Source organism: Eumetopias jubatus, unplaced genomic scaffold (assembly GCF_037043125.1).
Source record: "Eumetopias jubatus isolate StellerSeaLion01/CBP00866 unplaced genomic scaffold, mEumJub1_p1.0 scaffold_2, whole genome shotgun sequence".
NCBI classification, from domain to species: domain Eukaryota; kingdom Metazoa; phylum Chordata; class Mammalia; order Carnivora; family Otariidae; genus Eumetopias; species Eumetopias jubatus.
This window is the reverse complement of record NW_028274808.1, coordinates 126,815,574-126,831,315: the sequence shown is the minus strand read 5'-3', so window position 1 is coordinate 126,831,315 and position 15,742 is coordinate 126,815,574. Positions and strand designations below refer to the sequence as shown.

The following is a 15,742-nucleotide window of genomic DNA, read 5'->3' as shown; positions in this document are numbered from 1 at the left end:
GGCCCTGAAGAAACAAAAGAGAATCTCTACATCAGAGAACCCTGCTACATTAAAAAATAAGATACCCTCAATTAAAGAAGTTTCTTTTCGTTTTACCAACACAAGACAATGTGCATGAACAAAGAAAGAAAGATAAGAAGCCACTAAAATTCCCTTTGGCCTCCCACCAGCTAGTGCTTGTTTAGGGGGAAAAGAAAAAGCTATTTCCAAATGAAAAGAAAATTATAGATAACACCCATACAAATCTACTGCAAAAAGAAAAGAGCTATTGAGTATCAACATTTTTTAACTGATGAAATTTCTCCCCCCACCTTCCCACATACACACAAAACAACCAGTAAACAGGGGGAAATTGAAATAAAACACTCCAAACTTAATTAAATATCTTTTTTTAAAAATCACTTGCAGATATGAAAATGAATATATTTTTGAATCAGTAGAACTCAAAAATAGAAATGGATAAAAGAGAAAGGTGTGAAATCAGAACTGAGTAGGTCAGAAAAGAAGGAAGGGAGAGAGAGAGAAATACCTCAGCAATAAAGATAACACTGAAAGGTACCTAAGGAAGCAAAGATTTTCATGAGTGCTTTTTATAAGTGACATTAATAAAAAGATTGTGTGGAGAGGAATTAAAAAGCCAAATAATAATAAAAAGAAAGATCTAAAAAGAATCAGAGAAAAAAATAATGGATATAGCTGTGTAAGAGGATTGAAGTCCTTAAAATTGGAGTCCTTGAAGAAGAAAACCAAAACAACAGAACAGGTAAATTATTCAGTTATATATTAAGGGCACATTTCATTAACCTTTAGCTATACCTCCAGAATAATTTTTAGTCCTTATGTGTATTTTTCTAAAAGTCGTCTGGGTTTCCAGGCAAAAATATCAAGTTAGTTCCAAAGGAAAGAGAATCAGGTTATCATCAAACCCCTCCACAGCAATATTCAAAACAAGACTATTGATGTAAACCTACTTTTAAAAACATAAAGAAAGGCTATGTGAGCCAAGCTATCTTTCAGGTGTCAAAGTTATTTAAAAAAAAAAAGTTTTAAACTTGAAAGAGCTTAGAGAATACTGTATTCACTAGAGGATGAGCTTTATCCAACTTAGTTTTTATTAGGTAAACTTTGACAAAAGGTTTGAGGGTGAACACTGAATATATTTAATTGTAGATCTAAAACTAAAAGGTGTGAAAAAAGAGAATAGTATTATGTAAATACGTTATGTTCCTGCAAAGTAGGAATTTTGCAACTTCAAACAAATGGAAGATAAAAAAGAGAAAAATGGAAAATATGTCATTAATTTTCACAAAGATAGATGGGGATCAAAGGATATCATGTAAGGCTTAATTAGTACCCTAAAAAAGGGAAAAAATGGACTAAGAGCTTCATAAAAGCTTAACCCTTTCTCTTAAAGAACTCAAAATTTTCTAGGAAAGATAACATATATACAATCATGATTTCAATTATACTAATCTCAGAAAAACTTTTCAAAAGTAACAAAAAATGAGTATGTCTAGAATCTAGGAAGGAATTTTATATAAAAATAATGAAAATTTTATTGAGAATATAGAAATTTGTTGAAATTCTGGGCAGGAAATGACACACTTTATTTACAAGTGTGCTGTTTGTTGATTAAAATGGACAGAAATATAAATAGGCCTTTGCAATGAACTAGCAGCCTTTTAAAATATCCTTAGTTCAATTTCTATTCTATTTGGAATGAGCCAAATAGCCTTTCTTTCTTTCTTTCTTTCTTTCTTTCTTTCTTTCTTTCTTTCTTTCTTTCTTTCTTCCTTCCTTCCTTCCTTCCTTCCTTCCTTCCTTCCTTCCTTTCTTTCTCTCTCTCTCTTTCTCTTTCTTTCTTTCTTTCTTTCTTTTTTTTCTTTCTTTTCTTTCTTTCTTTTCTTTTCTTTTCTTTTCTTTCTTTCTTTCTTTCTTTCTTTCTTTCTCTCTCTCTCTCTCTCTCTCTCTCTCTCTCTCTCTTTCTTCCTTCCTTCCTTCCTTCCTTCCTTCCTTCCTTCCTTCCTTTCTTCTTTCTTATTCTTTCTTTCTGAAAATGAATAGAGTTTTTTGAAACTGCTCCTGCAGATTGTGTGTGTGAGAGAGTGTGTGTTTTGTTTTTTTGGGTTTTTTGTTTTTGTTCTTGTTGTTTGGGTGTTTCAGTGATCATGGCAGCAGTGAGATGATATTTCATGTAAATCATCTACTTCCAAATGTATTTTAAAACATAGTGTGTAATAATTTCTGCTTTTGTGTTTCTTTGCCTCAGCCACAGCTAGCTGTTTTTCAATATTTTTGCTTAATGAAGTCAAAAGCAATATAAACAAAATTTCTCTCTGCAAATGAATCTCATCCAGCTGCATTCAACTATGAAAGAGCTCTCAGAGAAGACTACCCATTAATTTTCATTTCAAAAATATTTTGTAAAGTGGTTCATGAGCCTTGTTAATGGCTTGCCTAATGTCCTCTGATCACCATATGCTGTCTTCACAAAATACCAGGTCTATGGAGAAATGTTCCTCCTGTTTATTTTAGGTTGAGTTGTTGGGAATATATCACTAAGTCAAATCAGATAATTTCATTCCCTTCATTAAGTACCTCTGCAATTTGGTGGCATAAAAACAGAGAAATGTTTTTAATTTATTCTACTACATCTAGTAGAATAGCAACAGGTGAATAAGTGAATAGCTGAGTGGATCTGTGTGAACTGAAAGAATTTATGGAATGCCCTGGGTGACCTACCTTTCCTACTCCAGGAGAAAACAAAAACATATGTTAAGCAGGATGATATCTTAATGGACTATTGTCATCCTAGCTTAAGCTGGAGACAAAACTTCTCTGTAGAGGGAGAAAAAATAATCAGGGTCTGCTTAGAGGAAAGACGGAAGGATTCTCATTCAGCACCAGTAAGGAGAGCACAGTCATTCATCTTGTAATGAACACACAAAGCCAAACCTGGATAGAACCAAAGGACTTTTTCTGGAAAAAGTCTATCTTATTAATATGTGATGTTTATAGAATTGTGTTGTTGTTTCATTCTTCTTAGTGAGGCAGAAATCCCACAGAATCTGACTCAGTTCTTCATTTCTTTTCCTTACCATCTAGAGTTGGAGAGCTTGGTTTCTGTGCTTCTATTTACAAGTATTTCTAGAAGATGTGTACCCTTCTCTGCCTTCAGATATGCTATTAATTGTCTTGTATTAGAATTTACTCTTGTGGTGGGATGCTTAAAGCCTTTTCAGTCATTCCCCTAATTCAACATGGTGCTCTGGAAATCTGTGAGGTTCTCCAGCTTTTCGAAGATACCTCTTTTCAAAAAACTTACCTTCATTTTTCTCTGGGGTTCCTAGTTTATCCTTCTGGACTCCTTCTCTCTGGTTTAGAAAGAATTATCAGGATTCTGTTAACTAACCTCCTATCCACACAATTTGGGGGCAGAGGGGAGGAAAACCAAGTCATTAGCTGCCACTTTTGATATTTATGGTGGGAAGTTACCACTTTACTTTATTTTTTTTGGTAAAAAGGTACCTTTTTAATTATTTAAAATTTTTCTCATTAGGTATTAGGGGAGTATATGGTAGATGAATATATGACCCAGTTTCATTCCACCATCTCAACTCACAGAATGTTTTTCTTTTAAATATTTCTATACACATACATGTGCACATACAGACATATACATACTATTTTTGGGGGGCGGGTTGGCACTTAAAGTTTCACTGATGTCATTCATTTATCATATGTACTTTTCAATATACTTGACAACTTTTTTTAAGTGTCATGAGGAACACATAGGATGTATTTTGTTCCAAGCAAGAAAATGGAATGAGATAAAGTAGCTTTGGGACTGGGAAATCGTTGACTTTTGTTTTACCTGAAGTTAATTCTAAGGTGTTTCCGTGGCTGGACACATAGTGCTGTTCAATAGAAAGAGTGGCTCTGGAATTCTCGCTTGTTTTGTCATTTTGGCTTCTTAGTCAGGTCTCCTACCTTCAGTTTTATTATGGAAGTGGATGCCTTCTATAGCATATGAATAATACTAAAGTAGCTTCCCTTAACACCTTCCCTAAATGAGATCTGAGCCACAGGCCTGAGGACCGGTACTGAAATAGTTGGTCACCTAGAAACTTCATGAACTCTAAAATTTCTTCATGTTGAATTATTTTGCTGCAAATGGGAGTTGAACATTTAAGTGTACTCAGGATAAGAAGAGCCTGGGGAGGAATAGTTCCCTACTGCAACTTTTATCATCACTCTTAATTCAATTCTTTTCTTTTTAGATGAAGGTAAACCAATTGAAATACTATTTACCACTTACTTTTGCATTTCTCTCTTTGCCTTTCTTTTGTTTCTCTTTCAAACCTAAAAGATGCAGGAGTGTGTTTTTAGTCAAAACTATGGATTCACATACACACGCATATACAGACATACACACATGCTACTTGGCATCACCCCTCTACTATATACCTAAGATTTCTCTTTGTTTATATTATGATTATCTACATAGAAGTAAGACATCAAGGAAAATATTTGAAAAACATGAGTAGCCTATTTTTAGGCCTAGGACAACCTGGTTCAAATCTATCATACATTTGATTGGTGCTGGTAGATTATTGCCACATCATGAACCATGACATGTATTATCCAGGGCTTGAATTTGGAATTGTCTCTATTTCAAATTAATTAAGTAAAGCAAGATGTCTGAAGTCCTGGGAAAAGAAGATACTTATTATTTAAAAGAGCAAGGAATACTCTAGTGATTAAAAACAACCCTGTTTTTGAAATATCTAAAAAGACTAGTTATCCTAAGAAATGAGAATGGGATAAAATTGCCATGAAATAGCTGGGTCCTTTCATTTACTAACCCAAATTTATTTTTGCTGTGAAGAAACTGAAACTGACTCTGAAGAGATGAGGAAGTTACAGCTGAGCCAGACTATCTATACGTTTGTGTGCATATGTGGTTTTATACACATATATGTACAGTGTGTATATATAATGAGATATATGTGTATATATATAACAAAAATATAGATCACATTGTCATTGAGCATGAAATTAAAATAATCATATAGAAGCTCAAAGTGAAGATAGCACCTTTAATTTAATATTCTGATAGCTTTGCTGAAATTCAAATGGGAAGTTTTATACAAGTTGCTTACCTGGCAGGATTGATATGAGGATTACTATTTATGTGATAGAAACATTTGTAAACTGCCTTGACCTTCTCAAAGAAAAGCTGAGGTAGTGATTAAAGAATAACATCTGCTTTCCTTTTAACCCCAATCTGAGACCAGATCTCCTTTCACAGTGGTAGAGAAAGTTGGTATAATGAAAAGGATTCTAAGAAGTAGGCAGATGGTTTTGAGAGAAGGTACGGATTCATGAGAAAAGTTTTATAGCCTTCTTTTGTTTGTTGAGTTTTTTTTTAAATCTGTATTTATTGTGGGTAACTTTATGTTTATTGGCACCATATGCTAATACTATGTAAACACAGGATGGCTATATATTTAAGTTAATATTCCACTTACTGAACTTCTCAGTAAGTTAAAAAATTTAAAATAAGTCAGGATACATCATCCATATGTTGCTCATATTTGATATTTTCAGCAAGGGTGCTAAAAAATATAGGGGTTTAACTTGCCATGTGGACATGTGTATGTGTGAGTATATATACATATATTATATATTGAATGTGTATACATACACATATTGAAGATTTTGTTTCTGTTTTAGAGGTTTTGTTGTCTTCAGTCAATTTTTTTTAGTATATATTATGTATGTATGTATGTTTGTATGTATTCCCTTTACTATCATTATGAATTCATACTGTGTGGCTGTCTAATAGGTCAGGCATGCCATATACCCTACCTATTAAAACTGTATTGGCACCAAAACATTATTAGATATTTTTTACTTCTTTTTTTTTAGATTTTATTTATTTGACAAAGAGAGACACAGCGAGAGAGGGAACACAAGCAGGGGGAGTGGGAGAGGGAGGAGCAGGCTTCCCGCCGAGCAGGGAGCCCGACGCGGGGCTCGATCCCAGGACCCTGGGATTGTTACCTGAGCCGAAAGCAGACGCTTAACGACTGAGCCACCCAGACACCCCTTGGTTACCTCTTAGTCATAAATTATGTACCTCACAATATTTAAAAGTAGGAGATAAATATCATGTATCCATGTACCTTAATGAACATTATTTGAGGTGTAATTCTGAGCCACGATTTTATAAAGCATATGGTGGGACTAAGGGGACGAAGGGGCAGAAGGGTCAAAAGATGATGAAATATTGGCAAATACTGACCGTAGCTTTCCAGAAGATCAAATTCCATGGAAAAGAGTCAGGATACGTAATTATAGAACAATGTATATCATAATAGAAATATGCCTAAGTAAAATTTTGAGCACTTTGTGTAAAAAGGGGGATAAGTTAATTCTGCTTACATATCAGTTGAAAGCCGTGTGGAGCTATGGGTTTTCTGAGTGCCAGAGGAAAGTAGGCATTATAAGCGTAGGGAAATGTGTGCAAATAATAATACAAATTACACAAAGTTATTTGAAGGGAAAAACAAATAGTTTTCTGGGGCAGGAGCTACACTTTAAAGAACCAGGGTGGTAGTTGGTGGTCATTGTATGACTAAATAGTACATCAAGGTTATATAAGCCTCACAGAGAATGCCAGCCATAGTAGTCACATAAGAAACTTGTGTTTTAGAAAGGTCAATCCTAGACAATATAGAGAATGTGCTGGGAGATTTGTAAGGGAGAGTTTATGTGATAGCCAGTGTAATACTAGTGAGTTTTCCGTGAAAAATAATTTGTGGTCAAACGCAATTGAGAAATTCTCAGTCAATATAAATAAGCATTTTCAAAGCCTGACTAATGGGTTCCTTGGTATTTTAATACATTAATATGTACTGTGACACACACACACACACACACACACACACACACACATAAACATAACATACGCAATAGTGTCTCCATCATTATCCTAACTTATTTTGCTATAGGTGAATATATGCATACATTTTATATATATATATATATATATATATATATATATATATAAAACATATATATTACTCAAGCACACACAGCTAATTAAATGGTATAGCCAAAAGTCTAACCCATGTATATTTTTTTATTAACATATAATGTAGGACACCTGGGTGGCTCAGTTGGTTAAGCGACTGCCTTCGGCTCGGATCATGATCCTGGAGTCCCAGGATCGAGTCCCGCATCGGGCTCCCTGCTCGGCAGGGAGTCTGCTTCTCCCTCTGACCCTCTTCCCTCTTGTGCTATCTGTCTGTCATTCTCTCTTTCTCAAATAAATAAATAAAATCTTAAAAAATATATATATAATGTATTATTTGTTTCAGGGGTACAGGTCTGTGATTCATCAGTCTTACACAATTCACGGCGCTCCCCAGAGCACATACCCTCCCCCAGCCACCCCATCCTTCCCACCCCCCTCCACTCCAGCAACCCTCAGTTTGTGTCCTGAGATTAAGAGTCAGGACCTCAGGGTCTTAAGATCAAGCCCTGCATCAGGCTCCACACTGAGTGGAACTACACACTGAGTGCGGAGCCTGCTTGAAATTCTCTCTCTCCTTCTCCCTCTGCCCCTCCTTGCTCGTGTACATCCTCTCTCTCACAAATAAGTAAATAAATAATTTTTTTCTTTGGAATTTGTGTGTGTGTACATACAATTGTGTGTTTGTGTTAACACTTTTACTCTTTTGTATGTTTGAAAGATGAGTGAGCTGGAGCATCCTAGAATGTTCAGGGGAAGGAACCTTGAGAAAGAAAAATTGTATAAAAGAAAGAAGGAAATTTTGATGTATCAAAAATTGGGGTAGACATTAACTTTGGAAATAGGGAAAGCTGCCTAGCCTCCTAAAACAGTGAAGTTAAGAAACACCGTGGCCTTTATTAACCCAGTCAGTAACATGGATCAGTAACACTTCCTGAGTGCTTGCAATGCGCTGTGTACTATTGTAAATGCTTTATGTGAACCAGTTCATCCAATTCTTATAACAGCCTTTTGAGGTAGCTACCATTACCAAGAGGATAGTGAAATATAGAAAAGTTCCTACAGTGGCAGTGCTGGGATTTAAATTTTTACAGTTGGACTCTAAAATTCATGTACTTAAACTTACCCTAGTTCACTGCTTTTCTGTCTAACTCCCATCTGGGCAGTTGGAAGTGGGAGGCTGGTTTAGAATCTTTGAATGTTGTGGAATGTAGCAAGGTGTCTAAAGAAAGAAAAATGGGAAGAAACTAAAACATAAAGGTAGGACAAAGTGAAAAATGAGGAGGAGGAGGAGGAGCCAAAACAGGAGACAGAAAATTAGCAGAAGATTCTAGAAAGAAACTGGCTTAGAGAGAGGAAAAGAAAAGAGAAATGAAGACAAATGCAAGCTACATTAGATGCCGACTTAAGTGTGTTATTGTAATTAAACAACTTTAGTCATATCTAGCTCATTTATTTTTAGAATAAGTTATCACATGATTAGGTTTTTAATTTGGTCTATTTCTTTAAAAAATTGAGTTCCATGAGTAGTTTCAACTACCTTTTAAAAGATGATTCTGTCTTCTGCAATGCTTATGTCACTTTGTGGAGTAGTTGCACAGAAAAAATGAAATTATACAAAGGAAAGTTTGTCTGGAAATACCTAACGATAAGGATAAAGACTGAAAATTATAAATTATTAAATTTGGAAACTTTGTCATAAACCCTTTAAATAAAAAAAAAACCCTAAATTCCTTAAATATCTTATATCTTCTAAAAATTACCCCTACATTTCAAACATAAAATTGTGCTTCCCATGAAGGTTTTTGAAGATATTTTACAAAATCAAGAATATAAATGTTATCACATAAATTACTTAATATTTTGTCCATAAAACTTGTTAACTATTTAGATTAAGTGAACCTCTTTTCCTCTAGAAAAATTAAATAGTCTTAGATTTCAAATAATTAACTTCATGTATGTAGTTGAGGATGGCTTTTTAAAAAATAAGTAGATATTTAGTTTTCAGTCTACCCTATATTTAAGTATAAAATTCATGAACGTGAAAACTTAGCTTTAGTGATGTTGTAGTCAAGTAGAAGTTTTATTAAAAAAAGAGTATTAAATGTAAACATTCGCTTGTATTTTTCTTTTCTATCCTCTATACCTCACTTAAGAACTAAACATTCCAGGTTTCATTAACTACTTGAAAGCAAAAAGAATAAAAAGTATTAATCCTTCACTATAGTATTTTAAATGACTAAGGATTTCAATGGTTATACTGCTTTGAATATAAAAGGATAAAAATTTGTTTTGATCTCTATTATATCCAGACTTTTATTTTCTCCAGTAATAGGTTTTTTGTTGTTAATATGCAGCAAAATGAATGTCATCTTTTGAAAAAACATTTTTTTTGGTTAATAAAAAGAAGAAAGTAATGAATATTTGCTCTTTCCTTTTCTTGTTGTTTTTTAATAAAACATAATTGGAAAACAGAACATCTAAATTTCAGTCATTAGAAAAATAAAAGCCATCCTTTATAAGAAGTGTTTTTTGTTTGGTTGGTTGGTTTTTGTTTGTTTGTTTGTTAATTTTAGCTCAGTACTTCCTATGGCTTTAATTTACTGAGAAAAGCCATGAAAGGCTTCCACAAAATATACATTTCTAATCAGGGTCTGACCCAGAGCATTTCAAGATCATCAATTAAAACAGCATTTTTCATCCAAAACCTCAAGCTTGGTACATGGTACCTTTGGTGTGAAAGGAATTATAAACCCAAATGAAGAAAGTTTTATCTTAGTAAAGGAAATTATTCTAGCAAAATGCTAGGCGACTTCAAAATGAATAGCACTTGGCATTCTCTGAGATTTCCTGTGGTGTAGTGTCTATGCCTCAAAATTTATATTATCACCATCGTAAGTACTAATCAAGGAGGGTTTTTCATGCTTACTGCTGAGAATCCATGACACAAACTCCCATCCATTAAAAAAATACAATATTTACTGTTACATAGAAATTAAAACCAAAACCCAAAGAGTCTATTAGAAAATGGCACATGCTATATGCACCCAAACATAAGGTATGAGGCATTTTTGTCTATTTCAGTTCCTTAATAGTTTTGTGGAACATATCCTTAATTATCAGTTAACAAATGAATTATAGAAATTGCATGGGATAGGCTTCTTTGGAGATGAAAATCTAATGACATAACAAGCAGAGAACACCAAACAGAATTTTATTATATGAAATATCCTACAGTCTTTCACTGTTCAGTATAATTTTTTTCTTGAGAAAAGACTGATAAAATTATTAAGCTATGAAATGTTGGCGGATACTAAACATTTAACCAGTTTATTAAGAATAATTACTTCATTTTAATTTTAAGATATCAGTGGGCAGGTGCCTGAGTGGTTCAGTCATTAAGCGTCTGCCTTAGGCTCAGATCATTATCCCAGGGTCCTGGGATCGAGCCCCTGCATCGGGCTCCCTGCTCTGCGGGAAGCCTGCTTCTCCCTCTCCCACTCCCCCTGCTTGTGTTCCTGCTCTCGCTTTCTCTGTCTCTGTCAAATAAATAAATTAAATCTTAAAAAAAAAAAGATATCAATGTGCTTTGTAAAAAAAAAAAAAAAAACTATAGAAAAGTTCCAGTTACTCAGGGACTAGTTATATGGTCAGTCATCTATATGACACTTTATTCAGGTTTGCCTTTAGCTTTCACTGTAGTGGTATCATTGTTCATTATTTCTTCATCCTGAGTTGAAATAGAAAGCAAAATGAAATGAGTTAATGTCATCTTGTTTGGCTCTGTGGTGAGAGAAAATGTTGACATGGCATTAAAGTGGAACTGTTATTTAGTGCGAGTCATTATTCATCCATCACTAGTTTTCGCTAATGAAAAGTTAGCTGTGGTTTACCCAACAACAGATCAATTCCAGTTTAAGAACAATTTGTAAAGCTGGGGGACAACCATGAATATAAAATAGTACAATTCATCAGGTTGTAGCAACAGACAACCAAAACTGATCTAATTTCACTACAGGCCTTAAAAGAAAGTAAGTTAAGATTTCCCAGACCTTCCTTTCTGTTGGATTAGGTCCCTATCTTTCTTATTATTCTGTTTCCCTCTACTCTGTTTACCACAGTGGCATAATATCAATGGAAAACTAAAAATCTTAGTGAATTAATTGAGGAGAGTATTGGCATAAAGAACCTCAGGTGAAGGATGGACAGACTCCAACTCTATAAAAACTTGCATGAAAAGTGGAAAACCTAATCAACTTCCCTTAAGTTTCCATCTCCAAAGCAGAAAATGCATGTTTAATTTTGTTTTCTTTCACAGTATGTGAGTTATCCAGCTCAAGAAGGAGTTACATGTGTATTTAGTAATCCCAGAAAACATGGAGAGATCCCTGCAGTGTCCATCATGAAATCTTTATATTGGTCAGTGTTTTCCAGACTGAGTTCCAATGTGTAGCCTTAAGGACCTACAACCCCCATGAGATTTTACTTTTAAATTATTTCAGTATGGGGCGCCTGGGTGGCTCAGTCGTTAAGTGTCTGCCTTCGCCTCAGGTCATGGTCCCAGGGTCCTGGAATCAGGCCCCACATCGGGCTCCTTGCTCGGCGGGGAGCCTGCTCCTCCCTCTCCCACTCCCCCTGCTTGTGTTCCCTCTCTCGCTGTGTCTCTCTCGGTCAAATAAATAAATAAAAAATCTTTTAAAAATAAATAAACAAACAAATTATTTCAGTGTGTATACACACATCCAGATATATATAGAGAGAGAACATATATATATATATACACATATATATATGTAGAACATACATACATATACGTACTGGAAGAACTATATCACAATCTTAAAACCAACCTACCTCCGTGCATTTTTATTACCAATATTCACTTCTGCGTTGGCACCGAGTAATGAATAAGTGCTTTGGTTACTTGTCAGTTTGGGTTTCTCAAACTCGCATCCAATAACGTATTCTTGGCACCTGAAAGTTTTCAAATGGAAGAAACAGTGGCATAGATGACTCTGAATTAACCAACTGCTGCCACCAATTCTGTGAGATATTAAGACCTGGGTGAACTGCTGAACATAAAACGGCAGCAAAATCATCTGCCTTTGGGTTATCATGTTCACATCTGTGTACTTTTATAAGATGTCTTAAAAATCACTTAAAAGGGCAGAGCACAGGCGGCCGGCCTGGACTCACCTGGCTCTCCAGGCCTCACTACCGAAGCCACCTCTTCCCAGCCGGCCCCGCCAAAAGCCTGAGGTAATTCTCTCACATGGTTCCATTCCCTTTACCTACCTGTCCTTTTATCATCTCTGGGTGATCTCTTTTTTTGTATAAAATCCAAAATTTGGTCACTGTTTCAAGAGAGATATAAATAGTGTAGCGTCTGTAATTAAGAGCATGAAGTCTGGATCCCGATTGCCGACGTTCTGACTCTGCTCTGCCACTTACTAGTTGTGTGATGCAGAGCCTGATGTTTGACTTCTTTGGGTTACAGTTCACAATCTGTAAAATGGGCATGAAAGTAGCCCTTACCTTAGGTGTATTGCTTGCTTGATGAATTCACAACCATATTATTAAATAACTGCAACTCTTAAATATTAATCGTACTCAATATGTACAAATAATTTAATTTGAAACAAAAATTAAAGTTTTAAAGTGATGTTTGGGTGCCATGTCATATTAAAATTTTGACCATGTCTTCATGATAAAAGTGATAATATGCCGTTACCCAAGATATTTTGCTCTGATATTCCCATGACATTTTCTTTTCCAAGCATAACAGATAACTTTTATTTTAATCTTTTTAGACATAAAATAAAATCTTAAGAATCTATGAAAAGTGCAAAGAAATCATTCTGTTTGCATAAATATATGAACAACATTGTTTAATCTCAGGATCATTAAAAGTTTTTGCATTATCCTCTTTACTGAAAAAAAAAGAAAATAAATGGTGAATAACTTAAGTTCTGTATAACTTTGCTGATCTGATCATGAATAGTCAGAGACTAAACTGCCAAATGTGGGTTTAAGATGGAATTATATTTATTAATACCAAAGAAAATCTGAAACCAGATGGCAGCCAACTTTTTATATTCATGGAAAATCTTATACAACCTAAGATTTGTGATAACTTGTTTTTCATTATACAGCATATTTATTTGTATTGTTCATATTTTTTAAAGTAAAAAGTTTAAAAACAAATCAATAATCCTGTCGTTAAATACAGGTCCATTGATAATTAATATTTGAGGTACTTTTGTAATCTTCTGTATTTTTTAAATTTTATACATAAATGCATGAGATAACATTGATTTGTGAAAATAACTAGAACATTATTTTAAAGACCTCTTATATAGTGTTTGTATGAATTTTGAATAACAGCCATATTGGAAAGTTTACAGATCATTGTCTAAAGCTACTTTATGAGACATTAAGATATTAATGGAAACATTAATATCTTAAAAGAGAATTTGAATTCAAATTTAAAGACTGTACTCCATGATCTAAAACATCACGGATGTTAATAGGATTATTTAACAACATATCCCTGTTATGAAGAAGATAGATATTTAATTTTAAAAAAAAGTATATATGAAAGGACTCAGGTTCACTTTGATAGCCATTTGCAAAATAAAAAAGAATTAGGAAACTTTTATTTTTTTTCATAATACACAACAAGGAAACAAATAACCTTTAAAAAAATGTTTCTGTTGTTTCAGGGCACCTGGGTGGCTCAGTCGGTTCAGTGTCCAGCCCTTGATTTTGGTTCAGGACATGATCGCAGGTCCTGAGATCAAGCCCCTGCCCGGGCTCTGTGCTCAGGAAGGGAGTCTGCTTGAGATTCTCTCTCTCTCTCTCCATTTGCCCCCCTCCTCCAAAAGTTACTGTTGTTTCAACTCTAGAGGAAATATTTTATTTATATAAATCTTATAATTGAGAATTCAAATTTACAAACAGGAAACATAAAAAATATATTTCCCAAACTTTTCTTTGGTTGCAGATTTCTCGTTATATTAAAGAAGAAGCCTACTGACATTTTACACAGTATTCTTTTATCTTGTTTTCCTCTGGGAGGTAGATTTTGTTTCTGAAAGTACCAAAGAAATGAAGATAACAATAAAGGTTCAAAGTTAAGTATTTTGGCTCAAGACTATGTAAAATAGTCAATTAAGTTAATGCAATGATATGAAAAGTGAAATATTTATCAGAAAAATAAAGTAACCTGTTGACCATTTTCACCTTATTAGAGTTATTTTTAAGGTTTCTTATCAACAGGCAATGTTTAGGTCTTTCCCTTAAGTAATTTATAAAAAAATTGGGATGAGAATTAATTATATATTAAGATAGCAGTTATTAGACTTAAATGAGTACACATCCTTATTTTAAGTATAACACAATCTTTTGAGCTTATTATTAAAACTTTCTTTAAAAAGAGATGAAAGAAAATTACCTGTCTGTATTTGCTATTAGTTTGGTTTAAAAAAAAAAAAAAAAAGGAGAAAGAAAAAGAAAAAAAATAGAAGATAAATGGAAGAGCAAAATTTTTACTTTTTTGCAAACGATAGGATAGGTAGGTTACTGTGTGCATATGTGTGTTTGGGTAGATTAACAGAATCTAAAAATGACTTAAATCAAAGATCCTAGTAATAAGAGATGTATAGGTATATGTAACCTAATATGAATATAATTTCTATATCAGTTATAATGGCAGTTATGGCTTAAAATCCAATCATGACTTAACAAAAAATAAAAAATGATTTTTACATAAGAAAATAAGTGAGCCTTTCTCATGAAATGTTGCATTTAGTCTTGTAAATGGATCATTTAGCTTTGGGGAAGGTTCAGATGATTTATCTTATATAATGAGATTAGCTCATAGTGTATTTCAACTCACTGTAAGAACACTTTCTTTGGCTAATTATTCCTTTTTATTTTTTTAACCCTCAGTTCTTTGTCCAGTGTTATGAAATCATGACATCTGCTTTGACCTGGTTTGCTGTAGAAAGGTTCTATAAACTTCCTTATCTGAGATATCACATTCAAGATATTGATCTTATTATTTATGTGCTTTGTATTTTTTATGATATAATAGCACATATTTATATTTTAAAAATACAAGCACTACAGATAAGATTAGGCACATTCAGTTATTCTGTTATTCCTTAACAAAATTTGAGAATATGGAGAAGTCACAAAACACTTTGCAAATAAACCAATGTACTAGAAATTTAAAAAATAAATAAAATACATTACAAGCAATACAGAAATATAAAGAGAACATTTCTTCACTGCAATGTCACCATACTCATTTTGCAGAAGTTTATGTACATTCCCATAAATTTTTTGTGCATATTAAAGCAAATATGTATAAATGTATATATGTGTGTGTATGTATGCAGGCATATATGTATATGTATAGAGATGCATATATGTTTGTTTAAATATGTGCTTGTGCATGTATATATTCATATATATGCTTGTATGTTTGTGTAAATATTCATACATGAGTATAGAGAGAGAGCAAGAGAGTCAGCTCTTCCTTTTTTAATACACCAAAGATATGATTTTAAATTTTTTTCATAGCAACTTGACTAGACCATTATCCTTCTATGCATTTAGTCTTTTGTATAGATGCACCATAATTTATTTTTCCAGTCATCTCTTACTGTACATTTAAGGTTTTTATTTGTCTGTTTGTTT

General features: G+C 33.6%; 1 protein-coding gene across 1 annotated transcript in view; it reads left to right on the top strand.

The window, feature by feature from the left end:
- GRID2 (glutamate ionotropic receptor delta type subunit 2) overlaps window positions 1-15,742 on the top strand; it is a 1,398,327-nt gene that overhangs the window by 662,175 nt on the left and 720,410 nt on the right. The window lies entirely within an intron of this gene.